This window comes from Neoarius graeffei, chromosome 26 (assembly GCF_027579695.1).
Source record: "Neoarius graeffei isolate fNeoGra1 chromosome 26, fNeoGra1.pri, whole genome shotgun sequence".
Lineage (NCBI taxonomy): Eukaryota > Metazoa > Chordata > Actinopteri > Siluriformes > Ariidae > Neoarius > Neoarius graeffei.
The window spans coordinates 29,791,249-29,805,892 of NC_083594.1; the positions used below are offsets into that span (position 1 = coordinate 29,791,249).

Sequence of the window (14,644 nt, forward strand, 5' to 3'; positions counted from 1 at the left end):
CAAAATAGCAGAGCGCATCAAGTCAGATATATTACTTTATCAAGCATTTAAAAGAAGCAGAAATAAATAAAATATATATATAAAGGTCCTGTCCCTATCTCCTGTTCCATACTCCAGCTCAGTTGATGGCAGAAATGCACCTTTAAGTTGGTTTGCCCACCGCCAAAATAACCCGAAAGAAGAAAATGGACTGTTACTGAACCAACTGAGGATGAAATAAAAACTCAACTCGAAAACAAAACCCCCTAAAATAGAAAAAAGCAACAAGTATGGAATGAAAGTATTTGATGGTAAGAATATTTTTTTTTAGTTTTCAAGAATTATTATAGCAGCATTTTTCACAAATTGCTACTTGCCAGTTTGTTTACATTAAGTGGAAATTATTTTTTCAGACGTTTTGTATAAAGTTTTTATTTACTGAATTTGCAAAAAATAAAAATACTCCATTTCTCAAAATACAGTGAATGTGGATAGAATTGGTGGTGTCAATCTCAAGCTCATCATACATGGCTTATAGCCAACTTGGTGCTATGCACCTCATTGGCTATCAGCTCACATACAACTCAATTTCATGGAATAACTCTCAGTCTCTGGAGCCCAGAGACTGAGAACACCCTTCAGGACTGTTTTGCTCGGACAGACTGGGATGTGTTTAAAGCTACAGCCACTTTGGAAGACTCTGTTAGTATACAGGACTATGCTGAGTATGTGACTGGGTACATCAGCACATGTGTCTGCAACATCATGCCCACCATACAGATCAGGAAGTTCCCCAACCAAAAGCCCTGGGTAAACAGTCAGGTATGATGCATGCTTGCTCTCTTGCATTTAGATCAGGCAATCAGACGGAGTACAAAGCGGCGAAGTACGGACTGAGGAAAGCCATTACAGCGGCCAAGAGGCAGTACAGAGAGAAGCTGGGTGGCTTCTATTCTATTGCTGACCCTGGGAAGATGTGGCAAGGCCTGCAGCACATCACAGACTACAGGACCACCACCATCAGCTCCACAGACAGCCTGCCGGATAACCTCAACACTTTCTACACCCGCTTTGAGACCTCCAGCTACAGCACAGAGCACACACACACACACCTGGATCACCCAACCCCCCTCCCCCCCACCAACAGTCTCATTAGGCCAGGTACACAAAGCTCTGAGGAAGATCAACCCCAGGAAGGCAGCAGGACCAGACAACATCCCTGGGCAGGCCCTCAAAGTATGTGCCAATGAGCTGGCTGATGTTTTCACCACCATCTTCAACTTTTCCCTCACCGTTCCATCCTGCTTCAAAGACCACAACCATCGTCCCTCTTCCCAAGAAGAGCCCACCCACCTGCCTGAATGATTACAGGCTGATAGCACTCACTCCAATCATCTCAAAGTACTCTGAGAGAGTGGTACTGGCCTACATTCAGAGCAGCATACCAGAAACCCTGGACTCCTGCAGTATGCCTACAGGACCAACAGGTCCACCTCAGACGCCATCGCTGCTGCCCTCCATTATGCCCTCTCCCACCTGGAAAACAAAAACTCTTACATCAGGATGCTCTTTGTTGACTACAGCTCTGCCTTCAACATGGTCATCCCCCACAAACTCACCCATAAACTGTCCACACTTGGTTTGCACCCCACCCTCTGTGACTGGCTCCTCGACTTCCTGACTGGCAGGCCCCAGACTGTCAGGATTGGTAATAGGACTTAAACCAGCATCATCATAAACATTGGCACCCCACAGGGATGCGTCCTCAGCCCCATCCTCTACACCCTGTTCACCCACGACTGTGTCACCTCCCACAAGGACATCATCATCCTGAAGTTCATGGATGACACCGCAGTGATAGGATGAATCACTGGCGGAGACAAAACGGCTTACAGGAGGGAGGTGGCCAGTCTGGTGTCATGGTGTGAGGACAACAACCTCACCCTCAACACAGACAAGACGAAGGAGATGATAGTGGACATGAGGAAGGAGTGGAGACCTCATCGGCCACTGTTCATCTGGGAGCTTGAGGTAGAGAGGGTGAGCAGCTTCAAATACCTGGGTGTTCACATCAGTGAGGACCTCACATGGACACTTAACACCACACAGCTGGTTAGGAAGGCTCAACAGCAACTGTACTTTTTGACAAGGCTGAGGAAGTTTGGTATGTCGCCCAAGATCCTCAGCAACTTTTACAGCTGTGTGATTGAGAGCATCCTGATCAACTGCATCACTGTGTGGTATGGCAGCGCTACAGCTATGGACTGCAAATGCCTGCAGAGGGTGGTGAAGACTGCCGAGAGGATCACCAAAACTCCATTGCCCTCTCTGCAGAGCATCTACCACCGCAGAGTCCACAGGAGAGCTGCCTCCATCCTCAAAGACCCCACCCACCCCCAGCACAGACTGTTCACACTTCTACCCTCAGGCCAGAGGTACAGAAGTGTGAAATCTAAGACTGTCAGACTAAAGAACTCTTTCTTTCCCACTGGCATCAGACTCCTGAACAGCTGACAGGAGTCTATAACCATGGACTACCTCCCTGTAAACTGTCCTTGACTGTTTACATCTGTTTGCACATTACTGCCCTTTTTGCTGCTGTTCCTTGACTGTTTACACATTTGCACTTCTGCCCTTCTGCTGCTACGTCTGGTCATTGCCTTATTTTTGTATACACCACCTATTTTGCACTACATTTACCTTTATTTTGTACTATATTGGGTGGGGTTTTTTTTTTGCTTTTATTTTGCACTATATTGCCTGTATTACTTCTTCTGTCTATTTATTTATTTGTGAGGCATTCAGGGTGGACAGCAAACTAAGAATTTCATTGTGCAAAAGGATGTCCTTACTGTGCATATGAAAATAAATACTTTGAACTTGAACTTAACTGTATATATATATATATATATATATATATATATATATATATATGGCCTGTAGGTATTCTGGTATGTATGGGGTTATGTATGTATTGGGCACCTCTGCCATCATGCTGACAAGTAACGAATGAAACCTGGTCTTTTCATTCATAACAGTCTGACTACTCGACCACTTCTGAAACAGCTTTATGGCATTTCACATGCTGAGATTTTCTGATTGCTTCAACGGCCCATGAGATTCCCCGATTCCAAAAAAGTTGGGACAAAGTACAAATTGTAAATAAAAACGGAATGCAATAATTTACAAATCTCAAAAACTGATATTGTATTCACAATAGAGCATAGACAACATATCAAATCTCGAAAGTGAGACATTTTGAAATTTCATGCCAAATATTGGCTCATTTGAAATTTCATGACAGCAACACATCTCAAAAAAGTTGGGACAGGGGCAATAAGAGGCTGGAAAAGTTAAAGGTACAAAAAAGGAACAGCTGGAGGACCAAATTGCAACTCATTAGGTCAATTGGCAATAGGTCATTAACATGACTGGGTATAAAAAGAGCATCTTGGAGTGGCAGCAGCTCTCAGAAGTAAAGATGGGAAGAGGATCACCAATCCCCCTAATTCTGTGCCGACAAATAGTGGAGCAATATCAGAAAGGAGTTCGACAGTGTAAAATTGCAAAGAGTTTGAACATATCATCTACAGAGCATAATATCATCAAGAGATTCAGAGAATCTGGAAGAATCTCTGTGCATAAGGGTCAAGGCTGGAAAACCATACTGGGTGCCCGTGATCTTCGGGCCCTTATGGCCCTTTTCCACTACCCTTTTTCAGCTCACTTCAGCCCAACACGGCTCGCGTTTCGACTACCTCAGAGCAGCACGACTCAGCTCGCTTCAGCCCTACTCAGCACCCAAAACTCGCACGGTTTTGGAGTGGGGCTGAAGCGAGCCAAACCGAGCCAAGTGGGGCTAGGGGCGTGAGGAGACACTCCCCTGTGCACTGATTGGTGAGGAGGAGTGTCCTCACATGCCCACACACGCCCCGCGAGCACGCTGGGATCTGTAAACACCGTAAACCCAGAAGAAGAAGAATTACGAATTACGAGAATTTCTGAAGCCTTATGCGCCTCGCCTCATCTATACGCTCTTGCCAGTATCTGTTGGCGTTGTCGGTGACAACAAGCCACAGCACCAAGACCAGCAACACTAACGACTCCATGTCCTCCATGTTTATTGTTTACTATCCGGGTCATGAGACTACCGCTTAAAAGGTCAGTGATGTCACTGTTTGCGCCGCCTAACGACATCACGTGACGTCCACCCACTTTCGCTAACTCCACCCAATGTGTCCACCCACTTCCAGCCAGCACGGTTCAGCGCGGTTGTAGTCGAAATGCAACTCCAACAGCCCCACTCAGCTCGACTCAGCCCAACTCAGCACGGCACGGCTCAGCCCAACTCAGCCGCGTTGGTAGTGGAAAAGCGGCATTAGACGGCACTGCATCACATACAGGCATGCTTCTGTATTGGAAATCACAAAATGGGCTCAGGAATATTTCCAGAGAACATTATCTGTGAACACAATTCACTGTGCTATCCGCCGTTGCCAGCTAAAACTCTATAGTTCAAAGAAGCAGCCGTATCAAAACATGATCCAGAAGCGCAGACGTCTTCTCTGGGCCAAGGCTCATTTAAAATGGACTGTGGCAAAGTCAAGGGCGTAGGTTTGGTCTAAGCTTTGGTAGGGACATTACAACTTACTCCCCCATCCACCCATAACTTGATCATACATCACGTGTACACAACCACACTCATACTCAGCGGAACAGTTCAAGAACACTTTACTTATTCCTTTTCCAAATTCAGCATACATTTTGCATTTTGTCCTCTTATGCAGTTAAGAGAAAAACATTCCAGGTAAGATCAAAATAAATAACTATTATTGGGATCTTCTGTATTATACAGCAAACACAAATCCAGATAAGAACAAAGAAATAACTTCTTGCACTTCAGGTAAATGATGCAATCTCTACATTATTGGGATACTGTGCATTTAAGAGAAAAATATCCAGAAAAGAACAAATAACTAAGAACAGAAAAGAACAAATTACTAAGATCATTTGTTAGTATATTCCATGTCACATCAGAGAACCAAAACCTCACCCGGAGCACTGAAGCTCCAGCCACCTCTCCTTCTATCTGTCCTGCCCCTTCACTGGATGTATGAACATCCTATGTGAAAAAGAACATATAATTAGTAGACATATCTTGGGAGCTGTGTCTCAGAGCTCTATTTATTTCAGACCAATGTGAATTAACTTTTGGCTACCCTATTCAACATCACATTCAGTGTCATTGCTGACCTACTTATGCCTGTTCTTAACTTTACACCTCACCTGACCACCTGTAGGTTCTGCTTCGTCTGTCGAAACCTCCTCCTGGTTGGCACTACACTTCTTTGTGTCCTACGTAATCAAACAAAATGTTCATGAAAAAGATTCATGAACCCATTTTTAACAAACATGAGGACTAGAATATAGCCTACATGTTGCCATGATGTATTTAGCTCAGGTGAAAAGAAATTATGCTATGACTGAGTTCAAACTGGACAAAAAGAAAACTATAGTGACAAAAGCACAGATTCTTAGCCTGCACAAGGCTTGCATCTGTCTTCTGTTGTCTAATTTCATGCACAGAGTTTTCATTAATTAGCGACAACAACTGGCAAGCTTCATAGCCACCAGGCTACACTAGCACTAACTAACTAATTAAAACGGGAGCTATCGGCATCTTTCCATGACTTCCCGTGTTTATTGCATGTATCTGCCAGGGCTTTATTCTGTTGGCTACTACAGACAGTTAAAACTAGCACTCCAAAAAGACACGGGAGGGGAGGAGGAAATATAACACTTAGCTAAGCCTTCACTGAACGCTGCAATAATTGTGTTGCGTGACACAGCTAAATATCAAACTTCTGGGCGCACTATACTTACTGTCGCGGTGTTGAAATAACTTCTAATGTCCCGTTTCTTTTTTGGTGGCAATGGCATTGTTGTCTCTTAAGCTTATAAAGTAGAACAGTGGTCAAATTCAGAATGACAAATTTATACAGTTTCGGGCCATTACGAGCCAGATGCGTTGCCGCTTTCAGCACCACAGCACATGGACCTCTGCTTTCGCGTGAGGCTACCTGACTGGCACCAATGATGACCATCGCTCTGTTGCAGCCAATGAAATAGCGGCATGGGTCGTCATAGCTCCGAATACATCTCGGAACCTCTCATAAACAAAACGTTTAAATTAATGCTACCACTGCGTAGTATATTGAAATATTACATTAATAAATGTAGATTTTCGCTATATTAAAATAAAATGGTAAATATTGGTAGGGACTATTTTGTATTCCCCAAATATTGATTGTGATATGTCCCTACCATCCCTATATAAATCTACGCCATTGGGCAAAGTGGAAAACTGTTCTGTGGTCAGACGAATCAAATTTGAAGTTCTTTACGGAAATCAGGGACACGTGTCATTCGGACTAAAGAGGAGAAGGACGACCCAAGTTGTTATCAGCACTCAGTTCAGAAGCCTGCATCTCTGATGGTATGGGGTTGCATTAGTGCGTGTGGCATGGGCAGCCTATACATCTGGAAAGACACCATCAATGCTGAAAGGTATATCCAGGTTCTAGAGCAACATATGCTCCCATCCAGATGATGTCTCTTTCAAGGAAGACCCTGCATTTTCCAACATGACAATGCCAAACCACATACTGCATCAATTACAGCATCATGACTGTGTAGAAGAAGGGTGAAGGGTCCAGGTACTGAACTGGTCAGCGTGCAATCCAGATCTTTCACCCATAGAAAACATTTGGCACATCATAAAATGGAAGATATGACAAAAAACACCTAAGACAGTTGAGCAACTAGAATCCTACATTAGACAAGAATGGGTTAACATTCCTATCCCTAAACTTGAGCAACTTGTCTCCTCAGTCCCCAGACGTTTACAGACTGTTGTAAAGAGAAAAGGGGATGTCTCACAGTGGTAAACATGGCCTTGTCCCAACTTTTTTGAGATGTGTTTGTGGCAGTGGGGGCGTGGTCAAGCATCGGTCTATGACCGGAGGGCGGAGTCAGGGAAGGTAAGTGGCAGAATCACTGCACCTGAGGTTGATTAATGTGTTTGTGTGTCTTCCCCAGTGACCGCGCCCTATTTAAGGAAGAGAGCGAGAGCAGAGCGGGCTCTCTCCCCAACCTGACCACAACAGATGTGTGTGAGTGAGTGAGTGAATGAAAGAAAGCTGAAAACCTATAATAAACGGGTTTTGTGAACTCAGTTCTGGCCTGCCATCTTTCTGTGCTCCACCCACCCCTCCGAACAGCTACAGTGGTGCCGAAACCCGGGGTTTGGAGCGCCAAAGCAGAACAGCCTCATGGAGTCCTCCCCATTCGCCGAGCTGGTCCACGCCCTCGCCACAGCCCAGCAAAGCCAGCACCAGGCACTAGTCGCCCTCCGGAAGGAACAGGAACAGCGGTTCGAGGCCCTGGTGCTGGCTCAGCAGGAAGAGCGACAGGCGTTCTGGCACCTCCTCGCGTCGGCGGGGTCCACCGCCGTGGGGCCATCACCCTTCACCCTGACGAAGATGGGCCCGCAGGACGACCCCGAGGCCTTCCTCACGTTCTTTGAGCAGGTGGCAGAGACCTCGGGGTGGCCGATGGAACAGCGCGCGGCGCGCCTCCTCCCCCTGCTAATGGGAGAGGCGCAGCTGGCCGCGCTACAGCTCCCCGCCGACCGCTGGCTGGCCTACGTGGACCTTCGCCGGGCCGTCCTCCAGCGTGTGGGGCACACCCCCGAGCAACAACGGCAGCACTTCCGTGCTTTGCGCTTGGAGGAAGTCGGCCGGCCGTTTGCGTTTGGCCACCAACTCCGGGATGCCTGCGGGCGGTGGTTGAGGGCTGACAACTGCGACACCGAGGGGATCATCGAGCAGGTGGCGCTGGAGCAGTTCATCGCGTGTCTACCAGCCGGAGCTGCAGAGTGGGTCCAGTGCCAGCGTTGCTGGATCTGGCAATCGAGCTGGCGGAGGACCATTTGGCAGCTGTCTCGACGGCAGGACAGCAGACAACCTCTTCTCCTCTCTCTCTCCCTCTCCTCCTGTGTCTCATCCTCGCCCCGTTCCCCCACCGTGGAGGTGGGGGCCAGCCGCACCCCAGCCGGCCCGCAGCACCCACGGTGCCCTCCTGTTTCTCCCTTCTGTGTCTGTCTCCCCCCCCTCAGGTGAGTGAGCCCCAGAGCACCAGTGCAGAGAGGAAGCCTGGGCCGGTTTGCTGGCACTGCGGGGAGCCGGGCCACCTCCAACAGCAGTGCACGGTAATGGAGGTGGGCACAGTGGTTCAGATCCCCGACGCGCCAGGAGCCGCCCTCGATTGGGCCGGAGTGTATCGCATACCGGTGAGTATCCAAGGGGATACACATCAGGCGTTGATGGATTCTGGTAGTAATCAGACCTCAATCCACCAAAACTTGGTGCAAGACGAGGCATTGGGGGGAGCACAATTGGTGAAGGTGTTGTGTGTGCACGGGGATGTTCACAGCTACCCTTTAGTGTCGGTCCACATTTTTTTTCGAGGGGAAAACTTTATAGTGAAGGCGGCGGTTAATCCTCGCCTTACCCACTCAATAATTTTGGGGATGGATTGGCCGGGATTTGGGGAATTAATGAGTCACCTAGTGAAGAGTGGGTCCTGCCGTAGTTTAATAAGGGGAGGTCCCGGTGTCGTGTTGGCGGGAGCAGCTGTCACAGAGCCGTCTACATCAGCTCCGCGTCAGAGTGAGGAGCCACCGGCTCCTCCCCTCTCTCTCAGGGAATCCCTCACAGATTTTCCATTAGAGCAGTCGTGAGACGAGACTCTGCGGCATGCATTTGACAAAGTGAGAGTAATCGATGGTCAAATGCTTAAGCCAAACGCCACCCCATCCTTCCTCTACTTCGCAATTATGAAGGATAGATTATACCGAGTGACGCAGGACACTCAAGCTAAAGAGCGAGTCACGCAGCTTTTGATTCCGAAGAGCCGCCGGGAATTGGTATTCCAAGCAGCTCACTTTAATCCCATGGCTGGACACTTAGGGCAGAATAAAACACTAGCCTGAATAATGGCCCAGTTCTATTGGCCAGGGATTCGCGGCAATGTCCATAGGTGGTGTACGGCGTGCCGCGAATGCCAGTTAGTAAATCCAGTGGCCATTCCAAAAGCGCCATTGCGCCCTCTCCCATTAATCGAGACCCCGTTTGAAAGAATTGGGATGGATCTCGTCGGGCCATTAGATCGGTCAGCACGAGGGTACCGCTTTATATTAGTTCTGGTGAACTATGCAACACGATACCCGGAAGCAGTGCCTCTTCGCAATATCTCAGCATGCAGTATTGTGGAGGCACTCTTCCGCGTTATCTCCCGAGTTGGAATCCCGAAAGAGATTCTGACTGATCAAGGCACCGCGTTTATGTTACGAACACTGAACGAACTTTATGGGTTATTAGGGATTAAGCCGATCTGCACCAGCGTTTATCACCCACAAACGGATGGTTTAGTCGAACGATTCAATCGCACCCTCAAAAATAGAATTAGGAAATTCGTAAGTGAGGACGCACGTAATTGGGATAAATGGCGCGAACCCTTAAAGCCTCAGTCCCACAAGCCTCCACAGGGTTCTCCCTGTTTGAATTGTTATATGGGCATAAGCCGCACGGCATTTTAGACATGCTGCGAGAAAATTGGGAGGAGGGACCTTCACCAAGTAAAAATGAAATTCAATACGTTATGGACCTGGGCGCAAAACTCCACACACACACACACCTAACCCAGGAGAATTTGCAGCAGGCCCAAGAACAGCAAGCCCGCCTGTACAACAAGGGTACACGCCTTAGGGAGTTCACACCAGGAGAGAAAGTACTTGTACTGTTGCCCACATCGAGCTCCAAATTGGTCACCAAGTGGCAAGGACCCTTTGAGGTCACACGGCGAGTCGGGGACGTAGACTACGAGGTGAGGCGAATGGACAGGGGTGGGGCGCTACAGATTTACCACCTCAATCTGCTCAAACTCTGGAACGAGGAGGTCCCCGTGGCGTTGGTGTCGGTGGTCCTGGAGAAGGCGGAGCTGGGGCCGGAGGTTCAAAAGGGAGCATTGGCATCGCGTACCTCTCCGGTCCCCTGTGGAGACCACCTCGCTCTCCGTTACTACCTGCTGGGACGCCCTTTCACCCTCTGTTTGGACCACGCGCCCCTCCAGTGGCTCCACCGCATGAAGGATGCCAACGCGCGGATCACCTGTTGGTATCTGGCACTCCAACCCTTTAACTTCAAGGTGGTCCACAGGCCGGGGGCGCAGATGGTCGTGGCAGACTTCCTCTCCCGTCAAGGGGGGGGGGGGGGGGGGGGGGGGGGAGTCGGCTGCAGGCCGGACGACTGCCCGGCCTGAGTCGGGCGGTGGGGGTATGTGGCAGTGGGGGCGTGGTCAAGCGTCGGTCTGTGACCGGAGGGCAGAGTCAGGGAAGGTAAGTGGCAGAATCACTGCACCTGAGGTTGATTAATGTGTTTGTGTCTCCTCCCCAGTGACCGCGCCCTATTTAAGGAACAGAGCGAGAGCAGAGCAGAGCAGGCTCTCTCCCCAACCTGACCACAACAGATGTGAGTGAGTGAGTGAGTGAGTGAGTGAGTGAAAGAAAGCTGAAAAGCAAGCTGAAAAGCTATAATAAACGGGTTTTGTGAACTCAGTTCTGGCCTGCCGTCCTTCTGTGCTCCACCCACCCATCCGAACGGCTACAGTGTTGTTGTCATGAAATTTAAAATCACCTAATTTTTCTCTTTAAACGATACATTTTCTCAGTTTAAACATTTGATATGTCATCTATGTTCTATTCTGAATAAAATATGGAATTTTGAAACTTCCACATCATTGCATTCCGTTTTTATTTACAATTTGTACTTTGTCCCAACTTTTTTGGAATCGGGGTTGTACAAGCCTACAGACATGACAGCTGCCATCATTGCTTGCTTGTACATATGCGCTATAATTATTGATCTTTACCATGCATAATTTATATCTTGTGCCCATGATCAGTCATTTGTGCAATCATGTCAGATTATGATAGACCAATTACAAGTACACCAAAGAAAAGTAAGTGTGTACATTCTAAAATGAAGTTCAAAAAGAGTGATCTTTTGCATTTCCATGTATACAGCCTGTGAAAGGTCAGCCAGGCAAAGTTTTTCGCACAGGGAGTATATGTTATTTTTACTCACTTATTTACAAGATCTAGGCCTAATGCTTAATTTTCCCTTTTGGGGAATTTTCCTATTGGTTTGGAAAGAGATCCATATGTTGGAAATATCCCAGTGTATGCATCTAAAATCTATATATGCATCTGATAGACTCTAGTGTAGGCCTATAATAGCCTAATGTCTATAATGAGCTTAGACAAACGTGTGATTTATCAAATGTCAAGGTAGTTGCCCCACACTACTCGGTGCTGTCTGATGCTAAATATGTGCAGTTATAAACTGTCAGCAGATGCACAATCCACCTGCAAATTTTGATACCAATATAAAATGTCATAACCCCCCCCCCTTACACACACACACACATGGAAATTGCATATTTCAATGCCATTGTTAAAAAAAATTTTCTGGGAAATGCCCCTTCCTGCACCCTCCCCTCTTGGCAGCTTTGCTGCAGTTGATCGGCCACTGCACAAACTTGGGACCTATGCATTTCAATATTAATTTCACCACAAAGAACATGTAGATTACATATTTCTCTTCTTGAACGATGCACAAGTTATTTGAAGTTATTTATATCATTACTTCAGTAAACATAATATTTTTAACAAATTTTGAGAAAAAAAAAATGAAAACTACTCACCTATAGCTGTTGAGATCAAGGTCAAACAATCCCTAGCACGTATGTACGGTACATATATTTTCTATGATAGGGTCACTTCCAAATTATAATAAAGTGGTTCTTGCAATGTAAATTTTGTGAACCCCAAGTTAGTTTTATATTTATTTAGTCAAGCCATTTGTTCACAACTTCATATTAGGTAAAGGAGCAGATCTGGAGGGTTCACAGGCATCGAGTGTTTTGGTAAACTGGGAAGTTTGGATGCTTTTGCCAACCCTCTCTTACATGTTCACCCAGGTTTATTGATAGTGAAGTGGCTGGCCACATTATGTCCAAGGGCACCCTCTTTTCTCTGTTACCGTCTGACTCTCCCTGTTAATTATGCTGTCATAGATGGTCTTGACAAAGTCCCTGCTCACACTTAGCACACTGTTCTTAATGAACAATTGTTAAGAGGGCTTCCTTAAATCTTCATTATTTTAGGCCTGGTATAATTCTCTAAATGTGAAAGATGGTGTGTGTGTGTGTGTTTTCAAGGCCTCAGAGGCCCACAGTAACATCTTTATCTTTATGACTTGGGGTGTGAAACCTAGGTTTGAATGTTTTGAGAAAGAGTTTTTGTTGGAGGAGAAGCTGTGAGAAGCCTGGAAACAGTGAGTGTCTCTAGCATTCAGAGAGAGGACAACACTTGCATATGAACATGAAGCTTCAATAAAACCTTCTCTCCTCCATGTTTGTGCCTGCTTACATCTTTATTAAAGCAGAAAACAGAAAATTTACTTCACAATCTAACAACTGGTGTTGGTGGAAGGATAAAACTGAGATCCACTGAGTGTTTTTCAATAGGAAACAACAAAGCGTTTGCATCACAGAGGTAAGCCATCAATTCTCCCCATTTCCTGCTGTGGAAAATTTAATGCCTCAGGCCATATCAAACGTAACCTGCAAAATAGAGTAAAGCTAAATAAAGTTTGCAAGCAAGTTTTTGTGGGTGGTTATACTGCATACAAAGGAAAAAAACATCCTAAGCTTAAAGGTCATAGGCAACGGTCAGAGGTGAAATGTAGAATATCAACTTTATTGTCTAGAAGAAGGACCCAAAAAGCGAATTCAAGCTTCCTGGTGTCTAATTTGCACCCTAAAATTGAATAAAATGCTTAAAATATACTGTTTTGCCCAATTTCTGAAGGTTTGTTTACATCTCACTTATGCACACTTTCACCACCAGGGGGCCATCATCGTGACGTCATTTAAGTCAAACAGACCGGGAGCAGCATTAATACAAGCATTATACTATTTATAGCCTACTCTAAACATACACACAATCAATCATGTTAGTCAATAGCATGTTAGCAGGTAGCCATTGCAAATCAACTTCAACTTAGTGGGCACTTTATTAGGAACACTTGTGTAAAAACATGCATAGACATACATTGAGCATGTCAGCCATTGTCATGTTAGCAGGCTAGCAGTTAGTATGTTAGCTGTGACTAATCAACTTCAAGGCCACATTATTAGGAACACGTGTGTCTGTATAAACATGCACATACATTTAGCATGCAAATGTGAACCATTAGCATGCCCACAGGTATCATTTTAGCGGTGACAAATTAACTTCAGCTTAGTGGCCACTTGCGTTCGGACATACATATACACACAAACATTTATCATGTCAATAGCATGCTGGCAGGTAGCCATGACAAACTATCCCTTTTGTCTCATTTACACAATAATTGTACAGGATCCCTCAGGATTCTTTACTTGAAAAATTGCAAGCAAAGGTAAAAATGTTTACCTCCAATCTTCTCCTTTTTGCTTGAGCATTGCTGGTCCGTTTCTTCCTTGACTGCTTGCTTTTGTGCTTGAATTTTGTTGGAACAGCGTCAGGTTTGAACCTTCTCTGTCCAACACTGACACAACTCTCCAACAGATGGGGATTCTTCAAAAATGAATCCTCCTCCAAGTGATCGGAGCACAGAATGGCATATTTACCCAGCTGCCAACCCTCTCGCTTCACACGCACAATCAACTCTCTTCTCCTCTTTTGGAAAAATGTAAAAACTTCTTCCTGAACCGGTCCCGTTGTTACAGTTCACTGCACAACAATAATGCATGGTTTTTTTTTGGAAATTCCCGAACACACGTCTGCACTCAAGCCAAACAGCAATGAAAATGCACGGAAGTGGACTCAACTCAAGCAGTTTGTTTGGCTTAAATGACGTCATGCGCTGAGTGGTCACGGAAATAGCCAACAGAAATTCGCTGCGATCCGTGCTAACTTATGTTCCTTGTGTGTGAGTAAAGATGTATAAAGTATTTTGTGAATTGATTAAAAGAGCCATGGTGGAAGAAAAAGTAAATTTTGACCCTAACAGCACAATCTGTGAGGCTGATATAGTGAATGAACATGGTGATGTTATAGCTCAGAAGTGTGGCATAGCTTGCAAATCTCTGTGGTGCATAGAAGTAGTTTTTAAAAAAAAGCACATGACAAAAGAAAAGCAACTCGTAACAAGCAGAAATGGCTCAAGTGAGCTTTGGTGACTTTGTCACGTATTCAAAAGTGTAAGGAAATTCAGATGAAACCTGAAATGAACAGATTTAAAGACTGAGAGCCATTTGTCCAGTATGAATAAAGCTGTCCAGAGAGAGAGAGAGAGAGAATGCAAGAGAGCATGGAGAGAACTGTATATGCTGAAGTTGAGCAGAATGCAAATCTTAAACAACTACTGTTGAATCTGATTTGGAGCAAAAGCTTTATTGGTCTAAAGCAAGAATGGATGAGCTGAAATGGAAAAAAACTGAAGAAAAAATGAGAAATGCTTCTGCTGCTCCCTCTGCTCCAAATGTTCATGTGCATGCG

At 45.8% G+C, this 14,644-nt stretch overlaps 1 protein-coding gene across 3 annotated transcripts in view; it reads right to left on the bottom strand.

Moving 5' to 3' along the window:
• sulf2a (sulfatase 2a) overlaps positions 1–14,644 on the bottom strand; it is a 194,902-nt gene that overhangs the window by 8,871 nt on the left and 171,387 nt on the right. The window contains exons 19-20 of one of the 3 annotated variants that reach the window (XR_009651642.1): positions 5,266–5,334; positions 5,033–5,101 (exon numbers count right to left, since the gene is read on the bottom strand). The exons of the other annotated variants lie outside the window; for them this stretch is intronic. The gene's annotated coding sequence lies outside the window, so the exon portion shown is untranslated. The remainder of the gene's footprint in view (positions 1–5,032; positions 5,102–5,265; positions 5,335–14,644) is intronic. 3 annotated transcript variants of the gene reach the window in all.